We start from the raw sequence: 23,845 nt of genomic DNA on the forward strand, positions 1-23,845 counted from the left end.
AGCTGGAGTGAAACACACTGGCGGGGTTGGAGATGCTAGCGTACCCAGAGAATCCAGTCCCGGCCCCACTAATAGCAATTAAATTGTATGTAAAATACTATTTAAATGCCAGCCCCATCTCCCAGCCAATTTCCGGCGCCACGCAGACGCCACTGGAAATCCGGGTCTGGGAGACCCAAGTGCGGCACGAACGCCCACAGGAATCCTGCGAATTGGCCGACGCACAATTCTCCCAGCTCGCTGTGCTAGAAAATTAGCGCAGCGAGATGAGAGAATCGCCCCCATAATGCTTTCTTGCTAGTCAGTAACACGGAGTTGTAGAGCAGTCTGCTCCAAGTCTCTAATAATGACCAAAGTAGCTAAAAAAGGATGGATAATACAGATTTGCATTTTATAGCACTTTTTCATGACCACAAGAAGACCTAACGCAGTTTTCAATCAATTAAATATTTTTGAATGGTAGTCATTGTTGTGATGTAAGAATCACAGTGGCCATTTTGTTCAGTAAGCTCTCACAATATGACAATAACGAGACATTCAGTTTTGTGTAATGTTAATTCAGGAATAAATATCTTTCAGAACACTAGGAATAATTCCACTGTCCTTTGAAATAGTCTCATGGGACCTTTTCAGTTCAACTGAGACATCAGACAGGGTCTTGGTTTATGGAATAGAATCTTAGAGAGGCTTACTGCGCAGAAGGAGGCCATTTGGTTCTTCATGTCTGAACTGGCTCCTTGAAAGAGCAACTCGCGTAGTCCCACTTCCCCCACCTCATGGAGCTCAAATTTATTATCTTCTTGTGCTTATCTATTTCCCCTTTGAAAGCCAAAATTGATCTGTCTCCACCACACTCTCAACGCATTGCAGATCCTAACCACCCTCTGTGTAAAAAGAATTTTTCTTCTTGTTGCCATTGGTTCGCCTTTAAATGTGGCCTCTGGTTCTCAACCCTTATACCAATGAGAACAGTTTGTCCCCCTCTGTTCTGCCTGGCCACTTCATAATTTTGAACACGTTTACTAAACTTAGTCTCAACCTTCTCTTCAGTCAGGAGAACAACTCCAACTTATAGAATCATAGAAACCCTACAGTGCAGAAGGAGGCCATTCGGCCCATCGAGTCTGCACCGACCACAATCCCACCCAGGCCCCACCCCCACACATTTACCCGCTAATCCCTCTAACCTGTGCATCCCAGGACTCTATAAGGGGCAATTTTTTTTTTTAACCTGGCCAATCAACCTAACCCGCACATCTTTGGACTGTGGGAGGAAACCGGAGCACCCGGAGGAAACCCACGCAGACACAAGGAGAATGTGCAAACTCCACACAGACAGTGACCCGAGCCGGGAATCGAACCCGGGACCCTGGAGCTGTGAAGCAGCAGTGCTAACCACTGTGCTACCGTGCCGCCCCAACCAATCTTTTTTATTTTTATACTTCTCCAACCAATCTTTTTTATTCGTTCAGGGGATGTGGACGTCGCTGGCTGGGCCAGCATTTATTGCCCATCCCTAATTGCCCTTAAACTGAGTGTTTAGCCATTTCGCAGGTATTTAAGAATCAACCACACATTGCTGTGGGTCTGGAGTCACACATAGGCCAGACTAGGTTTTGACGGCAGATACCCTTCCCTAAAGGACATTAGCGAAGCAGATGGATTTTTGCGACAATCAATAATGCTTTTTATGCTCATCATTAGACTTTTAATTCCAAATTTTTATTGAATTCAAATTCCACCATCTGCCATGGTGGGATTCAAACCTGGGTCCCCAGAGCATTACCCATTATTAGTCTAGTCACAATGTCACAATGCCACTGCTTCCCCCTAAACTTTATATTGAGTCAGCCTAATTAACTGAAGTCTCTCATCCCTGGAATGATACTCTTATATCCTTCTAGCTTCCATGAGAGTACAGGTCATTGACCAGAAATGTCACATTTGATGACTGCTGTAAGTGCATCTGAGAGAGTGCTGAAAAGGTCACGACCATGGCTCTAGGGATGAGGAACATCAGTTACATGGCTAGATTGAGGGAGCTGGGCTGTTCTACTTGGAGAAGAGAGGTTTGAGAGGAGATTTGATAGAGGTATTCAAAATTTCAAGGGCTCTAGACAGAGTAGATTAGGTGAGAGGGCAAATGTTTCTGTTGGTGGAGAACCGGAGACCATTGATTTAAGGTTATTGGCAAAAGTAGCAACAGTGCCATGAGGAAAGTCTTTGAGCAGCATTGGTTAGGATTGAGAATGCAGTGTTTGAGTGTGTGGTGGAGGCACAAAGGGGAGTTGGATAAGCATCTGAAGAGAATGGATTTGAACAGCAACTGGGAAAAGCCAGGGGATTGCCACTAGGTGACTTGCTCTCGCAGAGAGGAAGTGCCAGTATGATGAGCTAATTGACCCCCTCCTGTGCTGTAACCATTCTATGACTCTATTGCCATGTATAACACTCTATGTATAGCTCTGGATTGGAGAAGGAGGATTCTGATTAACTATCTTACATTTATGGGTGATCGTGATAAAGTTTAATCCAGGCTAATTGGGACAATTCTTCTCATTCAGCGATTGAACAAAAATTGATCAAAAAGGTTTTTTTGAAGTTATTAAATAGAGTTCATGTTTTTAATGGCAGTATCAGATCCTCTGACATTATTTCCAGTATGAAACACATTCAATAAACAAAAACAATCACCAAAATCTTTGAAGTGAAGAAAATGTCCTCTGTAAAATGCAAGAAGGACATTGAGGTGGGATAAGCAGAAATTAGCTATTTGATATGCCTCAATGTACATTCAACTGTTTAATGTATTTTTCTTTTTCTTTAGACTTGTGCAAATCCTTCGATATCCTCAATCAAAGTAGAAGCTGATTCTAATGCACCAGTGGAAGAAACTGTAAGTAAGCATTTGCCACTCATGGAGAGCTTCTTTGCATCTTTCCACTACTGGACTTTCCCTTAAATCATCAGTTTAACCATGTAATAATTAACATTGCCAAGTACATGTCTGATCGGTGAACATACTTAATTGCTCAGTTACATGACTGATGCATTATCTTTAAAAATTATTTTATTTTATATTGGTTACACAAAGTATTATCCTTTAACCAGGTAAGTCTAGTATGCTAACCCAGAAAGCTAGCAGAAACTATTCTGACATCTTGCAAAAGGTAGCACAACCCTAAAATGCTGGCAATTTAAAATAACTTTAAAATATGCCTATCGCATGTGAAAAAAAATAGGCATACAAAAAGTGTAATGGGTCTTCGTGTTGCGATGTAAACTGCAGATTTACTGTCTATTCCTTTTAAAGCTGAAATAAAATGCTTAAGGTGCATATGTGTGGCTTGCTTAAGGTGCATATGTGTGGCTTGCAACTCTGCCCAACAGCCATTATTGAAGGATTTATTTTCTGTGACGCCTCAAGGCATTTCCCCCTTAAAAATATTGATTTTTGAAGCTATCGGATTTGTCGGTTTCTTTTATTTTTAAGTTGCTTCAGAAGGGAAAAGGGCATGATTGAATCGGAACCTTAGCCCACCAAACATTAGGTCAAAGTTCCAATGAAAGGTGGCAACCTAATGTGCATTTTAACCATTCTGTGGGGTGGTGGCAGGCGGGCTGGAGAGAAAAGAGTTGCTGGGAAAATGGGGGGCCATGTAAGGGCTGCTTCCTGACGTGTTCCTATTGTGTGGGAAATTTCTCAGAGTTGGGTTAGGATGACGATCTGAACGGAGGTAGGCAATCGATTTAAATAATTAAAGCCTCAATTAGAGGGAGTTTAGAGGGTCCTCTAGCATTTTGGCAGCAGCGGAGCAGCCTTAATGGAGGTGGCCTCTCTGCAGGAGGCTGGTAACTATTGGAGCCCGAGGCTCCAGCCCTCAAAGAGGGACCACCAGTAGCAAAGGCTGGATCTCTGCTCTAAGGGGTATACCTGTTTGAATTTGTAGTTTAAATGTGTGCCTATTCAGGCACCTCCATCTTGAGATGTCCTGACTGCCTCAGTTTCACCCACTTGGCCCTTTCGGGCTCCTGAGACTCTGAGTGGGCCTGCAGCGCTGGGGAGACCATCCTTAATTTGATGTTGAACCTGGAGGTAGCCAATTAGCTGCCCTGGTTTGATTCCTGATGTAGGCTCAGGAACCCCATTTGATCTTAATGTCACGTTCCCAAAGCCCACAGAAAAATTATGCCCTTTCAGTTTTAGAAATTAAGGCCAGAATTTGCTTTTACTAATAGCAGATGAGTTCATACTTGTTCATATAATATTCCTTTGCCTCTTATCACCTCCAATAATCTCAAGTCTTTGTTGACCTGTCAAAAAGATCTCTTGTAGTGTGAATAAAAATCATTATGCACTTTTTTTTAAGTCTTATTATTTTTATCCAGTCACAGGGCTATTAAGTTTTTTGTTATCAATTAGTCCTGACTGGTTCCGGCATGGTAACTCAAACCATTATGGATTAATAAAGTCATGCTTCACGTGAACGTTGACCAATAAATACCATGCGATCTCTTCCTAGTCGCTGCACGGTAACAAATGAGCCTCCTCCGTTTATGCACAAATTAACCAACAGCATTCAAAGTTATGGAACTCACAATAAATAGGCCAATAACCTGTATCCACCTATCCAAATAGTATCCTATAGTAAAATCCAAATACCATAATTTTTTTAATGTAAAACTGACTTTCCCAAATGTCAGTTAATGGATAGATGTTACAAAGGACATCTTCCTTATCTTAAAAAAACAGATGTAACCAGCCCTATGTAAACAATCCTTCACATGTCCCAGAAGGTTCCCCTGAACAAATTGAAAGTGTTTACAAGCCACATTTTCCTTCTTAATTGTCATATACAACTTTTGGGGACAAGTACTAAGGCTTACATTTTCATCATGACAGCCTCTCATTGTGACAAAAATAGCAGAATTGCCTGAAAATTGTAAATTCTGCCTTGAACTGCCCATTTTCACAGGGGCAAGAATGCAGGCAAGATGCACTTCATGCCTGTGAGTTTTACGAAGGCAGCTGGCCATTTAATCATCAAATGCCTCTTCAGAAATAAGATTTTGGTGGCCTTGGAGTGTGAAACTCAAAGTGTACAGTTTTAGGCCTGGTAAGAGCAGGCTTGAACTTTGTGGATTCATTTGGATAGCCAGGGTACCCCTTTGGGAGAAAAAATATACTGCTTTGGATTTGGTCCCGGGACACTTTTGTATCCTTTGATGGAGGTCATGTGTCATTTAGGGTAGGTCAGGTACTTTTGACATTTTTAAATGTAAACATAAATGTGCATAAACTCATTATTGTCAAATTCATTGGAACTGTCAAAATCGGTTGCCAAATCTGGCAGAAACACCTGTTAAGAGGATCTGTCAAAAGTGTCAAGAGGACCTATCAAAATGAGCTGTCAAGGCATTTAAATGTCCTGCCATTTAAATTTTAAAAAAATAATTACTTGCTATTTTACTCTGTAGGCATAAGTCTGACTGCATCCATTATTAAATTAGTGGTACAAAATGGATTTGACAGCCATCTATTATCACAGTAGTTTGTTTGGGAGCTTGATGTGGTCTGTGAATTCCACTGCTTGTTGTTAAAAGAAATTGTACACTTGAATGAAATGTTTGTTATTATAAGGCTTAATTTAGTTGAAGAAATGTATGTGGTAAATAACTTTTTGTGAATAAGTGTTTTTTTTATTTTGTGGAACTTTATTTAATATCATTTCTGCATGGGTCCTGAGGTTTGCAAGTTGGATACGAGGTGAATTGGCATGGCAGTACAAGGGCAAAGGGTAATGGGTGGAGGAATATGGGACAACATAATTCAGCACTAAATTGGCATAGAGGATATAGAGGGCCATGAAAGGTTGTTAGAAGATGTTGGCATGGAGAGAATGAGGGGACATGGGTGGATGGAGGGGCCATAAGGATTGCATGGGGCATGAGGGGCCATCAGTTGGCATAATTGGGGCATGGGTGTGTGAGGGCTAGAGGTATGTTTCATTATTTATTTTTAAACTTTGGGCGTAGTGCTGGATCCCCAAGTTAGAACCCCAGAATCAAAGAATCTTTATGGTGCAGAAGGAGACCATTCAATCAACGTGTCTGCACTGGCTCTCCAAAAGAGCATCATGACTTAGTACCATTCTCCTGTCTTTTCCCTGGAACCCTGCACGTTTATTTCTATTCAAATAATCATCTAATGCCCTCTTGAATGCCTTGATTGAATCTGCCTCCGCCGCACTTCCAGGCAGTGCATTCCAGATCCAAACAACTCGATGTGTGAAAAAGTTTGTTTCTTACATCACATTTCCTTCTTTTGTAAATCACTTTAAATCTGTGCCCTCTCATTCTTGATCCTTTCCCAAGTAAGAACAGTTTCTCCTTAATAACTGACCAGCCCCCTCGGGATTTTGAACTTCTACAGGCCTTCTCCAAGCCTCCCACCAAACCTGTCTCCATACCCGAAAACCTCCTCCGTTTGCTGGGGCCACCTGCCCTATTTTTAATCCTGCACTCACCCGGATTGAAAATCTGACATCCTGGCAGCCATTTTTAAAGGCCAGGCTCGCGGAGCTGGGAATTCTCCCGTCTCTGCACACCCAACCCAGGAGGGGAAATCAGGGCCTCATAAGTGTGATTGAGAGTCTCGGATGCCATTAAAGCTTTTCTGGCTCTGTTTGTAAGGGAGAGAGCAGTGTGTAGGTGGCTCGAATCGAGTCTTCCAACAGATCTGACCATTAGACAACTTCATTCTCAATGAAAACAGATGCTTTTTCCTGTGGAAAGTGAGCATGTTGGCGTTTGGGTTGACACGCTTATTGTTGGAATGTACGTAAAACCTGGGCTACAATATTACTCAAAGCTAACTTGCTGCACTGTGGTGCTCCAGTAGGAACACTAAATCAAGCAGAGCAAGTTGTCAGTTCTTCCCTCTGAGATAAGGCATTTTCTGATCACGTGATGCTGCATTATGAAGCAGATTCAGATTACGACCTCTGTGTTGCGCAGAGTGCCGTAAATTACCATTACTTACCTTACTGAAAAAAACCTCCGCTTTCTCGTCCGCTTTACACTTGGAATTTCTTTGAGAAAATTCCGTCCTATATGATTTCAAGATACATGAACATATTTTATTTGATCTGATTTTTTGTTGGCTCCAAAATGCTGGAAATCTGAAGTTGCCTTTTTCTACTTCCAAAGTTGCTTTATTACTTTGCTGTGCAATAAAAATTGAACCCCCCCCCCAAAGCAGCATTCCTTGCATCCACCTTTTGCTTTCACTTTGCCCTCTTTTCTGTCCTCCTTTCTACTCTTAACATTGCTGCTGAGTGATTTCAGCCACAGCACACTGTTCCTGGTTCTCTCAGGAATTCCCATCGACCACTTCCATTATCAGTAGGAACACCTCTGAGTGAAGAGAGGTAAAGTCGGTGCTGAATTTTAGTAAACTTTATCATGTTGATAGGAAGCCAAATACTGTCAGCACAATACACTAACTTTTGGCATTTAATGTTTTTACTGTAATTGACACATCAATTAACCCAAATAAGAAACACAGAAGTACTTTCATAGACTAGATATTTGTAATGCCTGTCAGCAAATGTACCAAAATAAACCTTCCCATTTAGCTCCCGTTTAGTTACCAGAAGTATTGTACGTGGATGAGGTAGCTTTGATTGGGGAGGGGAATTCCATTCAACCATTGTTATTGACATACCATTTATTTTGAAAGTTTAAAAAAAAACAATGACGATGCATTATTTAGCATCAGACATCATGTGCCATTGGTAATAGTAGAGATCTACAGTTTCTTGTGATAAATTCACAATATCAATGTTACTGTCGAAAGAGACAGAGGTTGGAAGATAGGCCCCCTCCAACAAAGATGGGCCTCTTTCCTGCACAGTGCAGAGCAGCCAGCTCAAGAACAGCATTGACACAGACTTGTGAGAAATTGCTCCGTGGCCTACCCTCAGTCTGTTTTTGGGAGAATCTAAAAGGAAAATGATTTGAATTTCGCGGGTGGGAGAAGAACTTTATCAAAGAAATAAAGAAAATTGAAGGGAATTTTTTTAAAAACATGATGGGTTGAAGGCAGAAGTGCCTCCTATTTCCAGACTATTTGGTATTGTGCTGATTTTTATATTGCAGATACTTTCAATATGACAGTGTTTCCTCACATTGATAATTTAATGTACAGCTGCCGCATAACTCGTCTTCACAAGGTATTAATAGCAGAGAAAAAAAATCCCACTCAAACTTTCCAAAACGTATCAGTTTGTGATTGGAAATTAACCTTGTGAGTACTGAATGCTTTTGCAGCTTTCAGTGTCTGCTTTTTTTTTAACCTCGTCGCAGCTGCAAAAAAATCACATTAAAAAATAGTGTTGGTTAAGTCAATAGAATTAGAAAACTAACTGAATGATGTCTCTCAGAAAGTTAAATAAAGATGTTTTAAAAATGTAATTCTTCCAAAATCTTCAAAGGGTTAGCTACGTGTATTTTGATCGAAGCTGTTTGATCAGTAACAGTGGAAAATGACGACATCTGTTCCAGCATATTGCAACTGCTTTTTATTCTCCACAGTGTTTTAAATTTGAAAATATTCTTTGTCATTTAAAATGTCTGTGGTGTTATGTAAAAACATGTTGTAGTAAAAATGCAGGTTGTTTTTTCTCAAGAGTTCTGTCGTTAAAATTCTCAACATGCAGGTGAAGCTACAGTCATTGTTTAATAAGATCATTAATACAACAGCAGCTGTTGTAAACTAATCTTAGTCTTGTTGAATGGTTTAACCATCTCTTGAATCCCACAGTCCTTTATCTCATAACTCCTGCTACGTTCCCACCACCTCTGATCCCATCATCAAAACCCTTAGACAGCCTCAAGTCTTACCATACTGCAGCTTTGGTTTCAGCTGCCCTGCTGCAGGAGGAAGTTAGTCTTAGGGGTTTCTCTCTGTGGCATAGTTGTGATAAAACTGTGGCGGTCTTATCTCTCCCTTAGGTCGTAGCTCTTTATGACTACACAGCGAATCGATCAGATGAGCTAACCATCCAGCGTTATGACATTATCCAAGTGCTGTACAAAGATAATGCGAGCTGGTGGTTTGGTTGCCTAGCCAATGGAAAGCAGGGCTACTTTCCAGCAAATTATGTGGCTAATGAAAGTAAGTTGGCTTTCACCCTTCCTCCTTTATTAATATGTCTGTAACAGATAACATAAGATTTTTTTTTCCTACTCACTTTTAAAAAGAGGAACTTAATTATATTGTAAATATGTGCCATTTTAACAGGAATACCTGAAGAAACAAAGCCACATCAAGAAGTCATCAACCCTGCATCCATACATGAAGATGGAGAGGCAGAAGTGAAATCCCCAACCCCGACACAGGTAGAAACAGTGGTTGAAATAGAGCGATTTAGAAAGTGAAAATGTAGGAACACTAAAACAAAATACTGCAGATGCTGGAAATTTGAAATACCTAAAAGTTCAGGCAGCGTTTGTGGCAGTGTTCCTTCGTGGAAAATGCTGAGAGGTGCAACAATTTTCACATCAAGCAAAGGGTGGAGGGGAGGGAAAAACAAGCATGGTGATCTGTGATAGGGTGGAAGACAGGAGGTTAAATAGCAAAAGTGGTATAAGGCAAAGGTGGTGGTAATATGACAAGAATCAAAAGATGGCAACAACAGAATCTTTACCAGCTCCAACTATCTGAAAATAAATAGGAGCACTACTCACGACCTGAGAATTAATTCCCAATCCCAGATCCTCTCTGACCTAGGCATTGTTCCAATGAAGCTCTTCATTCAATTGTGCACTTGACTCAATATCAAGTTCAGCCATTTCAGGTCATAAGCACGGAATTCTCCACTGTCCCAGATTCTTCATCCTGGAATTAGTGCAGCAAAACTTTGTTTTGAACAGCTTAAAGAACAGGCAGGCCAAAGCTGTTTAAAAGTATGATGGGCGCCTGATCCCAGATCATTGCAGGAGTTTTCGTCAGCCATTAAGGGATGAAATCTCTATATCCTTACTAGAAGGCCAAAGATGTCAGAGTGCAGCCCCAGGACATTAGAAATTCCTGCTTCCGGCACTCAGCCAAGAGCTAACACTGATATATGAAACTGATGTACCAAATGGGATAAGGCCTTCTGATTGGCCTTCAGCCACGGACCACTGGGGACAAGGTTTACAGCCAGAGCACCAAAGCAAAGGAACTTTTTTCCCAATAATTATTGGCTCATTCCTCTTCTGAGGGCCATTGGGTGGAAGTAAGGGAGACCCTGGGTGATTCCTCATTCTATGGTAAGCAAGCATCAGATTTTCCAGCAATCATACTGAGGTCGCACTCACCAGTATAGAAACGTAGAAAATAGGAGAAGGTGCAAACTATTCGGTGCTTTGAGCCAGCTGCATCATTCATTATGATCATGGCTGATCATCCAACTCATTCGCCTGATCCCACCTTCCCCCCCCATGTCCTTTGATTTCCTTCACCCCAAGAGCTATATCTAACTCCTCCTTGAAAACATATAGGGGGTGATTTTCCCAAGTGCCCAACGGGCAGGAATATGGGAGTTTTTCCCACCCGTGTTTTGGGCGAGCTGAGTGGAACGAATTTATAGCACCCTGTACAACGCAGAGTCCGTTAGAGGATTTATGTCGGTAGTGGGACGGGGCTAATCCTGCCAGAAACACCAGCTTCAGACTGCAGAGGGCACCAGTGCGTATGCATCGACCTCCCAGTATATTGGGAGATTGGTTGACAAGCACCTCCCAATGCCCCCCACCAATCCCCTATGACAGGCCTCCGATCTCCTCCCCATGGACGGCCACCATTTGCCTCCGAGCGCCCTCAAAACAGAGTTTCCCCCCATTCCCTGATGCCTTACCTCCCCTCACCCCATCCCCTTGGGTCTGACTCTGGCCCCGTCCACTCAGGCCTTGCCCCCTTGACATTGCCAGGGTGCTGGGTTGCCATTGCCCAAGGGGCACTCCCCTGCCATCGATCTCCCAGGGGTCCTCAATGGCCTCTGGTCCGACCAACGATGATATCACGCCTGGTCCCCGTTGATGGGGACCATACGTGATCTCCGCTGGTGTTGGCCTCCCTGATTAGAGTAGGTTTGTTCAGCCCTCAGTTCTATACTTTGCAGGGTACAGTTGTCAAAGAAAATAATTTTCTTCCTATTTGCCCTACCAACCCCCCATTATTTTGTATCCCTCTTAACCATCCTCAACCTTCTCTAACATAAAAATGAAATACTACTGGAGATTTGAAATAAAGAAACGAAGTCCTGGAAAAACTCAGCAAGACCATAAGACATAGGAGCAGAATTAGGCCACTCAGCCCATCGAGTCTGCTCTGCCATTCAATCATGGCTGACATTTTTCTCATCCCCATTCTCCTGCCTTTTCCCCATAATCCCTGATCCCCTTGTTAATCAAGAACCTATCTATCTCTCACTTAAAGACACTCAATGACCTGGCCTCCACAGCCTTCTGCGGCAAAGAGCTCCACAGATTCACCACTCTCTGGCTGAAGAAATTCCTCCTCATCTCTGTTTTAAAGGATCGTCCCTTTAGTTTGAGGTTGTGCCCTCTGGTTCTGGTTTTTCCTACCAGTGGAAACATCCTCTCCACGTCCACTCTATCGAGGCCTCGCAGTATCCTGCTAGTTTCAATAAGATCCCCCCTCATTCTTCTAAACTCCAACGAGTACAGACCCAGAGTCCTCAACAGTTCCACATACAACAAGCTCTTCATTCCAGGGATCATTCTGGTGAACCTCTGGACCCTTTCCAAGGCCAGCACATCCTTCCTTAGATACGGGGCCCAAAACTGCTCACACTACAAGCAAGTCTGGCAGCATCTATGGGGAGAGAGACATTCTGATTCTCACTCCACAGATGCTGCCAGACCTGTTGAGATTTTCCAGCACTTTCTGATTTTTTTTATTTCTGAACCATAGCTTCTCCAATTTTTCTACATAAACTGAAGATGCTTATTCTTGCTATCAGCCAGGCAAGCCTCCTCTGTACTCTCTCCAAAGCCAGTGGTTAGCACTGTTGCCTCATAGCGCCAGGGACCCGGGTTCAATTCCCTGCTTGGGTCACTGTCTGTACGTTCTGTACAGTCTGCACATTCTCCCCGTGTCTGTGTGGGTTTCCTCCGAGTGCTCTGGTTTCCTCCCACAGACTGAAAGACGTGCTGGTTAGATGCATTGACCCGAACAGGCACCGGAGTGTGGTGACTCGGGGAATTTCACAGCAACTTCATTGCAGTGTTAATGTAAACCTTACTTGTGACTAATAAACTTTACTTTACTTTTATCTTTCCTTAAAATGTGGTGCCCAGGATTGTACACAATACTCCAGCTAAGGTCTAACCAGAGATTTGTAAAGATTTAACATAACCTTGTATTCAGTGGCCCATTTTCAAAGCCAAGTATCCAATGCGCTTTTTAAACTTACTCTGTCACCTTCAATTGTGAATATGTACCTTCAGGCCCCTGCTGTTCTTGCACTTTCTCAAGATGGTACCATTTATATTATACTGCCCCTACATCTTGTTCCTGCCAAAGTACATCGCTTCACATCACTTCCATCTCCCGTGTATTGGGCCATTTCACTCTTCTGTCCATGACCTCCTAAAGCCTGCTATGAACATTCTCATTATTTACTACCATTGTCAAGATGTGTGCCATCTGAAAACTTCAAAATTCCAGTAAAGGTCATTGATACATAACAAGAAGCGTAATGATTCTAATCCAGACCCCTGGAAACCACATGCATACTCCTCTCCAGTCAGAAAAACATCTGTTCATCACTATTCTACTGCCTCAAGTTACCTCTGCTCTTTAATATCATGTGAAAATGCCGGCGTCGGACTGGGGTGGGCACAATAAGAAGTCTCACAACACCAGGTTAAAGTCCAACAGGTTCATTTGGAATCACGAGCTTTCGGAGCACTGCTCCTTCATCAGGCGACTCACCTGATGAAGCGCACGTGATTCCAAATAAACCTGTTGGACTTTAACCTGGTGTTGTGAGACTTCTTTCTTTAATATCATGTGCTTGCTTCCAATCCCATTTGCTTGCCATGTAACTTACATTTGAAATTTTGATGATACTCAGCAATCCTCTTGAGCACAATCCAGATTATCTTTTCAATTCGGACCATTTTTCCATTGTGCCATGTTGAGCCTAGTAGGACTTGCCCCTCACCCTTGACCCATCTCGGAACTCATTCACATTGAACTCTTACAAGAATATTCTATTTCTCTTCAAACCAAGCATTATTTACCTTCACCTCAAAGACAGTCTATTTCTGAACTAATTATCTCAGTTTTCCTGGGTTTCCTCAAAAAACTAGCATTTTATCAGGTGGTGTTTTGAAGGTTAAAGGGGTTCCTGTTCCATTCAAAGCATCAGGATTCACTTGAAGTGGAGTTTCTTAGGCTATCTACAACCACTAAGTGTTATCAGTGACCCATGGATAACGTCACCATTCCATATTTGACTGCAGGCAACTTGGCCTGTAAGTCCCATATGTGGTAAGCCGGAAATTCAGCGTGGCAGCAGGGAAGGGCCTACCTAAATGGGCAAAATGTGACTTGGCTTTAAATATATTTGTAACAAACATTGCTGTTGAACTCACCATACAGTTTATTAAAAAAGCTTGCATTTATATCGTGCTTTTTACAACCTTGGAATGTCCTAAAGCACTGCAATCAATGAAATGCTTTTGAAACATTTATCACCATGATAATTTTCCACACAGCAAGGTCCCACAAACATCTCGGTGCATCCTCAAAGAACTCCAATACACTGTTGCCCTTGCATAAAACCATGTTGACTGATTGATTGCATTATAATTTTCTGAATGCTGCTACTTTCTAAACAATAGATTGCAACATATTCCCAATGGCAGGTGATTTGGCCATAGAGTTTCCTCCTCTCTGCCTCCCTCCTTTTCTTCAAGAGAGGTGTTACATTTGCAGTTTTCCAATCCGTTGGGACCTTATTAGAATTAAGGGAATTTTGGAAGATTACAAGCAGTGCATCCACTATCTACACAACCACTTATTGCACTAGGATGCAAGCCATCTTATCCAGGGGATTAGTCAGCCTTTAGTCCCACTTGTTTGCTTGGTACTTTCTGTCTATCCATAAGGGTAAATTTTCTGGACCCACCCACTGTGGGCTCTGTCACGGGCAGGACGGAAAATTTGGCGGACCATTTAAAGGTCCATTGACCTCGGGGGCAATTTCCGGTCTCGGTGTGGATGCAACTGTAAAGTCCCACTCGTAGACCGGAATCTTACCGGCCTGCGTGCCATGGGAATCAGAGCGGGTGAGGGATGGAGCATGGGAAGGTCCGTTGACCTTGGGCGGGTTTTAGGATAACCCTAACCCTACGTGTCTGAAATTTTGCAGGGTCGGTAGAGGCATGGCATGACCTGTCCACCCTCGAGCCTATTGAGGCTCTTAAATATCCAATTAATGACTACTTAAGGACCTCATTCTGCAGCCTCTGGCATTTCATCTGCGCAGGTGGGGGTCCACATGTCAGTATCTCAGCAGCTTCAGCTGCATGGAATGGTGTTGGGCAAGGGGATCTTCTTTAATGGAAATGCTGGGGCCATTGTAGGTATATCCATTTCAAGTTCCTCGCCCTCCCACCCCACTCACTCTGCTTCATCAAGACCACCAACCCCAGACTTAGCTGGACCTCTCAGCATGATGCAACTGCTGGTCATCCTAACCCTAATGTGGAGATGCCGGCGTTGGACTGGGGTAAGCACAGTAAGAAGTCTCTCAACACCAGGTTAAAGTCCAACAGGTTTATTTGGTAGCAAATACCATAAGCTTTTTATGGTATTTGCTACCAAATAAACCTGTTGGACTTTAACCTGGTGTTGTGAGACTTCTTACTATCCTAACCCGAGCCAGCACTCGCAGTGACGCTGCCGGACCAAGATCTCTAAGGCGCCATTACCTTTCATGGAGACCTCGTGGTGCTTGCAAGGAGGAGCCACGATATCAGACAGAATGTGGACAACCTCCTCCATCCTTTGCCCTAATCTGTTGACTGCTTCTTGCAATTCTACCTGATATTCCACCACCTGTTGTGCCATCTCCACCTTGTTAGAGATGGTTGCTTGCGGAGACTCATCATCTGACTCAGACTTAGCAAGTGCCTGATCTCCAGCAGTCCTCTGAGTGCCAGACACTTGGGCTGTCACTGCCTCCGACTACTGCAGAGACGTGCCTGTGCGGTGTTCTCCAGAATGTGACTCCTGATCTAATCTAGATCCATTATCAGTGTGTCTGCATTGGTGCAGGTGAGAGCAGTGACTCCTTCATCTGATGCACCTTCAACATTTCCTGAGGTGGTCTGGAGGCTGGGGCTTATGGTAGTTCTGGTGGTCTGCCTGGACCTGTTGGTGCCTGTAAGAAAAAAGATATAGTTCATTAGCAGGCAGAACACGACATTGTATGAAACTGTCTGTGATTATCAGGATGTGATCAACTTATGGAGGGCTCATCCATGCTGGTTTGCTGGGAGAGGCTGATCACGTCTTCTCCACGGGAGCTATCTCTGTTCTTGGACGGCATTGTCCCCAAAGTGGGTCAGCTCTGGAAGTCTGCCGTGCCTTTTCCCATCTGGGATATGACCCTGCGGTCATGGGCCATGCAAGCACCAAGAGGTCTCCATGGAAGGGTATTATCGCGTTATGAAAATAAAGGAATGGAATGTGATGAGAATAGCTGGAGGACGTTGGGAACAATGCCTCCCTGCTGTTTGAAGGCTCTGGATGGAGTTCTGCAGCATATTAGATGAGATACTGGAGACGTTAAAGTGTCCGTGAGACAATCAGTGCTGATGTCTCCCTTGCTAATATAAGGTGGAATTTGGAGCTCGTGTCAGCTGTCAGTGTAAACAGTGACATGGGCCCAAAATCTCACGAGAGGCAGGAAACGTGATTCTCGCCGGCAAGGTTTCATTTCCCAGTTTTCCCTGCCCCTTGCCCACGGCATAAACGGTTCTCGCCCAGGGGGGTCGGGAATTTCATTTAAATACATAATACCATGAGCGAGCCCTCCCGCCGGTGCTTCCACCCTCACTAAATATTTAAACTGAGCCTGCACGTCGGCTTGGGTTACAACAGCTCTATGAAAACGTGAACCTAGTGACCTCACTTCTGAAGGAAATATCAGATGTGAGCACGCAGGTTATCACTGCCCAACCAGGGTGTCCAGTGGAGAGAGGGCAACAGAGAGGACATAGGGGAGCCAGCTAAGTCATTTTCAGGAATGCCGTGTGGGGTGGGGGGGGGGGGCTGTTGTTTGCTGTGTGCATGCCTTTGTGGTCCTCTGGTTGTCGTGGTGCTCTTGGTCTCAAAGGAGTCTGGAGCTTGGTGGTGATGGGAGATTAGTGTGGGCTTTGCACATCTTGGGCCGCCCTTGCTGGGGTCTGAGTAATGGTTCCTCGGAGGGATTGCTTTTCTGGAGTGGCAGCTGGAAGTGAGTGGAAGTGGGAAAATCCATAGCGTCAGCACAGGAGGCAACTGTGAGGTCCCAAGGTGGAGTTCGGTGACACTCCAGGTCGCGTGGGCCCTGTGGGGGACAATTACATGGGGGTGGTGAGTAGCTGACATAGAGCGGGCGACAAGGCCAGTCACCCTCAGGCTGCAAGGGACTGCTGTAGGGCATGAGCAGTCTAGAAGAGCACTGCCACTGGTCCAGGAGGCCAAGCTATCAAGGAAATTATCATTGGTGCAGGCAGACAGACTCTTACAAGCTTTCAACTGATGCCTGTGACCCGGATTACATCAGCATGACTGAGTCGTTCCAGTGGGAGTGGGGGAAAACATTGAACTGCCATCCTCTGAGGAGATTGAAGATCACCAGCATTGCACTTCCAGCCTAAACATTGGGGTTGGCTCTGCATGCTGCAATGAAATGAGAGCGGGGCAGCACTTTGAGGATGCATAGTGTGATTTTTAATGGATAAAATGGTGCGAACTTTGGTGGTTAATATCTACTCATGCCTAAACTCACCCATGCCCATGCAATTTCTAAGCCTTCCTTACCCTATCGCGGTGTCTTTCCAGAATCCACTGCTGAGGATGAGGCGATCTGCTCGGCCATGCCCTGTTGCCTGAGGTTACCTTGGCAGCTGTCCCCTGGAGAGCCAGGACCTTGAGGGTCCAGACCTGCTTTCGGGCAGCATGGGTGTTGTATTGCCACCCTCCCCGATACCCGGGGCTGGAGGTACATCACAGGAAAGGAGTCAGACTGGCTGGACATCCCCAGGATCTCCTCGATGGAAGGCCACAGGCTGTGCACCAAAGGACCCTCTTCCCTGTCGGTGCATGGGGGATCCTGGGCTCCTCCAAGGGTTGGAGGAACAGCTGAAATGAGATCTAGAAGCCCTGCTGTCCTCTGGTGCTGACACTCATGGATTCCGACCAGTGCCTGCACCATACATTTAAAGCCCTGAACCATGGAGTTCATGCTTTCAGCCATGGAATGCAAGACCTGAACCATGGCATGGATGTCAGCCACCATGGAACGCATGTCCTGCACCAAGGTCTCCACACGGCAGATACCGCCCTCGTAGTGTTGACCGGGTTGCCTTGGTGTGACAGCACCATCTCCTTGGACAGAATGCCTTGCAGTCCGAAGAGGGATGCTGTCACCTCTTCCTGATCTCTCTGCCTTTGTAGTTCCAAAAGCCTTGGACGAGTGGTCCCAGGGACACATCACTTGACCAGAACTCAGAAGAGTCCTGGGCTCCATCATCCTTCCAAATGCCGGTTCCCTGGGACATCCCTACCTGCACCTGCTGTGGATCATCAGTAGTGAGGCCTTCGCCAGTGAGTGACCCAGAAGCCTGCCTACCAATGATTCCCATCGAGGTGTGAGTATCTGCGCTGGTGGAGGGTGCAGGTGACAGCTGTGATACCTCTTCAGTGCTATTCTCCGAGATATTTCTCTCGGAGCTGCTCAGGTCCAGAGGGCTGAAACCGACACCTTGAGAAAATGTCAGAAATCTTTGCCTATTTGTGTGAGATCCCTGATCAGTGTAACTGTTTTGCTGGGATGATACCATTATGTAAGTGAGAGAGTGGAGTGATCTGAAGGGTTGACTTACCCTGGTGGAGTGGATGAGATCATCCTGCACTGGATGGCCCAGATCCTCGACCCCAATCAGTGCCCGCCTCACCTTGTGATTCGGAGAGCTACTCGCCGATGCATAATTAATCATTTTCCGAGCCTGAAATCGGGCGCTATTTCCCACCCCACCGCTCAGTGGGAAACATACGTGGAATTCACCTACCGCCAGGCACTTGTAGGCATCCTTCCCACGGTGGGATCCTCGCCAAAGTCAATCCCTGCTGCAGGTTCTCTGGTGACGGGTCAGGCGAGCCATGCAAAACTCAGTGGACTTCAGTAGGACCAGAAGTTCCAAGTGGCCAATGACAAGCCACTTGCACCACAGGAAAACCTACCGCGGGATAGCTAGAAAATTCAGCTCTTAATCTCCAGAAGTGAAAATTCCACCCATTAACTCAGCTTTTCTCCACAAATGCTGCCAGGCCTACTGAGTAGTTCCAGCAATTTTTGTTTTAATCAATTTTCAAACATGGAATGTCCTGAATTATATAGAAAATAAATACAGTAATGTACAGTCCCATTGACCATTTATTTATGTTATTAACAAACAATAGAAGCAAATTAAATTTTACCATTTTTAATCTGAAGAGAGAAATACCTAAAGACGTGCTGGTTCGGTGCATTGGCCGTGCTAAATTCTCCCTCCGTACCCGAACAGGTGCCGGAGTGTGGCGACTAGGGGATTTTCACAGTTACTTTATTGCAGTGTTAATGTAAGCCTACTTGTAACACTAATAAACAAACTTTAAGCTAAAGTTTACTATTCCAGTCATTAAAAAGTTAAGATCTGCACACATACAATAGATCATGGCCCCAGGTTTATTTAGCGGCTCTCCATACTATTTTGGTTTTACCTCAGTATTGAAAGTGGTATCTCCTGTATCATGGGAATGGTCAGGGGCCTCTCTTTTTTTTCCTGTTAAGTCTACAGATTGTAACCACACATGGGTAGATAGATCAGGGCAGACAGGTTTAGCATTTTCAAACAAGCTGCATACATTCCAAGTACAGGAAGCCTGTGGCTTTGCATATGTGCTGAAACAAAGCAGCGTGAGTACCCCTCCCCTTCATTTCTTACATCTTTTGCTCATCTTGTTCTCCTACAGATGTCAGCAGTCATCAGCAAGTCAGGGGAATTCAAGTTGATCTCTGAGCATGACACAGATACAGAGTCACCTGTGAAACCGTAAGTAACACCAGTTCAATTCAACACACATCAAATCTTAAAAGCTTTCAGTTTTACTAAGAAATATAGGCAGTGTTTCCTTGAATTATTTCAAAAGTAGAAGAATGTTGTTCAGAGCATATTAACCATTTGAGCAGTATTATGCTGTGGGTCTGATTTCAGAAGGGCTCATGCCCTCCTTTGCTTCCAGGTGAAGGTTTGTTCAATGAAAAAGGTAGCTTTTACTGAAGAACAGAAAGGTGCTGCTGAAACTCAGTGGCCTAATCAGTCCACAGGGAATGGATAGTTTAAGATTTCAGGTCAATCCCTTCATCAGTTCTTTCCACCTAGTATGGACAGCACTCTATGATGCCTACAATCCAGAATATTCTTGCCTCATAGCAGTGGATTGGCTAGAGTCTGCAATGAAGGAAAATAATATTGATGAGGAAGATTGCTAGGCTATTATGATGGAGTTCACATTCATGACAAAAGTGGTACTCAAGACAACCCTCTTTTAGATCTTCTGTGACACCTGATGCTCTTGATTAACAGTCTTGACGCTCCTTTATTTCTTAATTCATTAAAGAGCTTGATCTTCCAAGAGCAATCTCCTCCCTTTATGCAATGACAGTTCCTGGTTCAGCCGGATTTATTGGAGTTTGTGGATTTTGGGAGATTATTGATGGGAATCATCTCAATCCCCTTCCTCCTCCAAGTACCATGCTCTAAGAGGCCATTGATGACCATAGATTTCCCTTGGGTTGCTCCATGATTATGCATGGCAAAATACTGCCATTACCTTCTGCATTATGGCTGACCAGGAAACTCTTGCTCTTGAAACCAGCCATCGGGAACATTGGAAGACTTTACAGGCAGATTATCAACCTATTTGGCCACATTATGAATGCTCCTTTCATGACCATCATGTCTTAGCATGGAACCTGAACTGTAAGCTTCTGGCCCAAAGGTGTTGATGCTATCACTTGCCGCAAGACTTCCGATCATCTCAATACTGAGCCATATTAAGTATACCAATTGTTCTGCCATCAGTATTTTCAAATGAGTCACAACTTTTTAGCGTGATGAATCACATCACTTGAACCTGAAGTTATTACCTACTTTCTACTTAATGTGATAAAGCCAACTTATAAATGTATAAACACATAAAGTAAAACAGTCAGTAATTGTATAGCACCACAAGTAATATGCAGATATTGTGCAATCCTTTGTTTTACTTAAACTTTGTATACAATCTTGCATTAGTTAAACAAGTGGTGTTTTGTGTGAGTTTCCTTTGTATGATGCCTTTCAAATCCAGTACATTTTGGAGCTGAATTATTCAGGTAAAAGATGACTCCAATCCAAATCTCACACTGAGTATACTTGTTCTGAATCAGTGACTAACTGTACAATAAAATACATTATTGGGAGTCATGTAATTTAAGCTTCAGGATGCCAAATTTTGAACTCTCAGCCCTCACTGAAATTCAACTAGTTGTGCAAATTCGTTGTATTCATGCTTTTTACACTACTGAACCATAGGCATTGTACATTCCAGGAAAATAACTTATTAATTATGTTCTTCATATTCTCAATTTTTATCCAATTGCAATATTTCAGTCTCACTTTTACTCTGATATCTGCTACGATGGCATGTCAAAACAATCGCAAGACTGTAGAATTGAAATATTGTATAATTAAATTGAAAAGTAATAAATCATACACAAGGTGAGTGTTGATGGATGGTTAGAATTTAATATGGAATTTTAATTCTAACATAAAGTAATTCACGAGAGAGAGTTTGATCCTTGGCTATGAGATTAGAATTATTATCTTTTCAGAGGAAGCACTTCGACAGAGGCACTGAGAAGCTTTTCAATTAGGGTTTTCTTTTTAGTTTAGTCCCTTTTTAACTAACCAAAGCTTGCCTGCAAGATTAAGCACTCACATTCTACTTTAGTGTATTGTATGAAAGCATAAAAACTCTCCAAGGTCAGTGTTATTTTAGTTGATTGACAAAGTGAATGTTGAATTTAATTTACCAGATCTGTCATATTATTTCATAAATTCACTTTATGAAGACACTAATGTGATACATTATGATATTTTGAATTATAAAACAAATAATAGGATAAATGTTTCTGTATTTAAAAAGCAGAGCAAAATAGAACAATTACCTCTTCAATGTTTTCTTTTTATTTGCATTTTACCCGAGCAGAAACATTATCAAAATTTGTTGATGTGTCCAACAAACCGATGTGATGTGTGTGGTGTTTCAGTGAAGCCAAATGTGTAAGGCTAAGGGTGTAAACCCTGACAAAAAAACTGGAATGGAGCCCAAAGATGAACTGATATCTAAACATGTCATCTTTCCAGCAACTCCTGCAAACAAGCCGGTGCCAAACATAGTGCTTTGCATTACTTTGGACTCAACCTGGAAAGTCAAGAGGGGCTGCTGACATTTGGCCAGCCCAGGTGCTCCGTAAATGCCCAGACTTTCTCCCTGGAAAGAACACTCCTGTTTCGCTGTAGAGTGTTAACGTAACGTGGGAAACAAGCATAACACAGAATTGACCATCACAGTGCAAACCATCATCCTATGAGACGGAAGGCTGCCATTTGTTTGTTGTCGTGTTTTATCCTCTAACTTTCCTCTCTCACTCTCCTCTCCTTAAGGTTATAATTTATGCTGCTGCACAATTCCACAGTTAGTTGCAGCCCTGCAATGGATTCACCAAGTGACCAGACAGTGAATCCAGAGATCATGGGCTATAACTGTTGAACCTGTCCTTTGTCCACAACATCCACCATACACTCTGAGCGAGGGTCACTAGACAACAACCAAGCATTTAGAGCCCTGCCTTACATTTTCTCTTTCAACCTTTTTAGTTCAGAGACACTAATGCCAAAATAGTCTCCTCAGTGCTGTTCCAATTCAAGATTAGCATAATTGATACAGTGAAGGGATAAACCATGTATCTTCTCAATTTGCATTATTCAGTACCACACCATGAAGAATACTTTCCCATTAACGTGTGATGGGAGTTGCCTTTAAATGATGGACAATGATGAAGTAACCAAATCATGGGTGTTATTTTTACTGAAACACATCTTGATGCTTTCTGTAAAATCATGTTGTACTCTGCAAGCTAAATTAAGCCCTACAGCCTAAATCTACAAACAAAACCTCAAACTTGAATGAATAATACTTGCCTCCTTTTCCAGAGTATTGCAGAAAAAGAAGAAGAAGAAAAAATCAGCATCTCAGTCATCAAGCGTGACGGCTCCTGAATCCAATTTAACAATCACTGAAAGCAAGTCTAAAATTGACGCACAGACCACATACAAGAAAAAAAAGAAGAAAGCTGTTAAAGACCAAAGTTCAAGTGGAGGAACGAATTATGCTTTTGAGCTGGACTAGAACAGCACCTCAATAAAGCAAAATGACTCTTAATTGTCAAAATAATAATGTGGAAGAAAGCAATGGATCTGTCTATTTTACAGAGTGAGTTGCAATAACTTTTAAAGCATAGAAAATGTTAACTGGTTCACAGTGCAGTGAACTAACTCAATAGAGGTGATCTTTAACAATACCAGGAAAAGCTTAAAGAACACTATACCAAAAGATTAGGTTTATTATGGGGAGGATTGATTAATTTACTTGAAGGAAAGCACATTTACTGTGTAATGTGCTTGCATCAGCTGCAGTGAAGTTACTAACTGAGAACAAAATGTATTATATTTAAATAAGCCATTGTTATTAATAAAATGAATGCCTATCTTATATGTATTGTATTTAAATAAGCCTTTCTTACCAAACATAATTTGTCTGTCTTATTTTCATGATTTTTTAGTACAGGTGTTAACTTCTGCGTGTTCCTGTTGTTTGATGAAGGTCAATATTTATTTTCTAGTTCAGTAATGTGGAAAATTTGATGGTTACAGTATAATTTATATAAACAGTCTTGAAACCAATCAGAATATTTCGAAGAGGAACATCCACAATGGCAAATCTGCTGTGTGTTAAGTTTACTTTCAGCCCTCAATCTTCTCAAATAACTTAATGTGAGATAATGCCAATTTGTATTTTTTTCCAACGTAATGGCAATTTTAGTTTCTCTTTCGACAAGCCGATCTATCTATGGAAAAACCGAGTTATTTAAATTTACTTTGAATATACTTTTTCATAAACAAAGATTTACTTTTTAGAAGCTTGAAAAGTGAATTTTTTCATCCATTACACACTCGCATTTTCTTATCCGTGAATGTTTTGCTTGTTGTAACTATAATAAAAGCAATACCATTTTAGCCTTAATCATCAGCTGAAGAATGCACCCGCGTGTTATACTATCAGATATTTTTGAAACCCTTACCACGTTTTGGGCCACTGGATTTATACCTATAATTGTTGAGATTGTCTTTTTACTTATCTTTTTCAGTAGTAAATGAACATGCTGGAAGCAATAAATATTTTCTTATG

General features: G+C 42.8%; 1 long non-coding RNA gene across 2 annotated transcripts; it reads left to right on the forward strand.

Moving 5' to 3' along the window:
• Positions 1-2,506: 2,506 nt before the first annotated feature.
• LOC144489704 (uncharacterized) lies at positions 2,507-23,845 on the forward strand. Of its 2 annotated transcripts, XR_013497022.1 has the most exons (5): positions 2,507-2,896; positions 9,016-9,178; positions 9,305-9,402; positions 19,304-19,383; positions 22,591-23,845. It is a non-coding gene; the product is annotated as an uncharacterized LOC144489704 (long non-coding RNA). The 2 variants fall into 2 exon arrangements; XR_013497021.1 differs by lacking the exons at positions 2,507-2,896; positions 9,016-9,178; positions 9,305-9,402 and adding an exon at positions 17,885-17,938 and having other exon boundaries at positions 22,591-23,839.

The sequence above is a fragment of the Mustelus asterias genome, unplaced genomic scaffold, assembly GCF_964213995.1.
Source record: "Mustelus asterias unplaced genomic scaffold, sMusAst1.hap1.1 HAP1_SCAFFOLD_2454, whole genome shotgun sequence".
In the NCBI taxonomy this organism is placed as follows: Eukaryota; Metazoa; Chordata; class Chondrichthyes; order Carcharhiniformes; family Triakidae; genus Mustelus; species Mustelus asterias.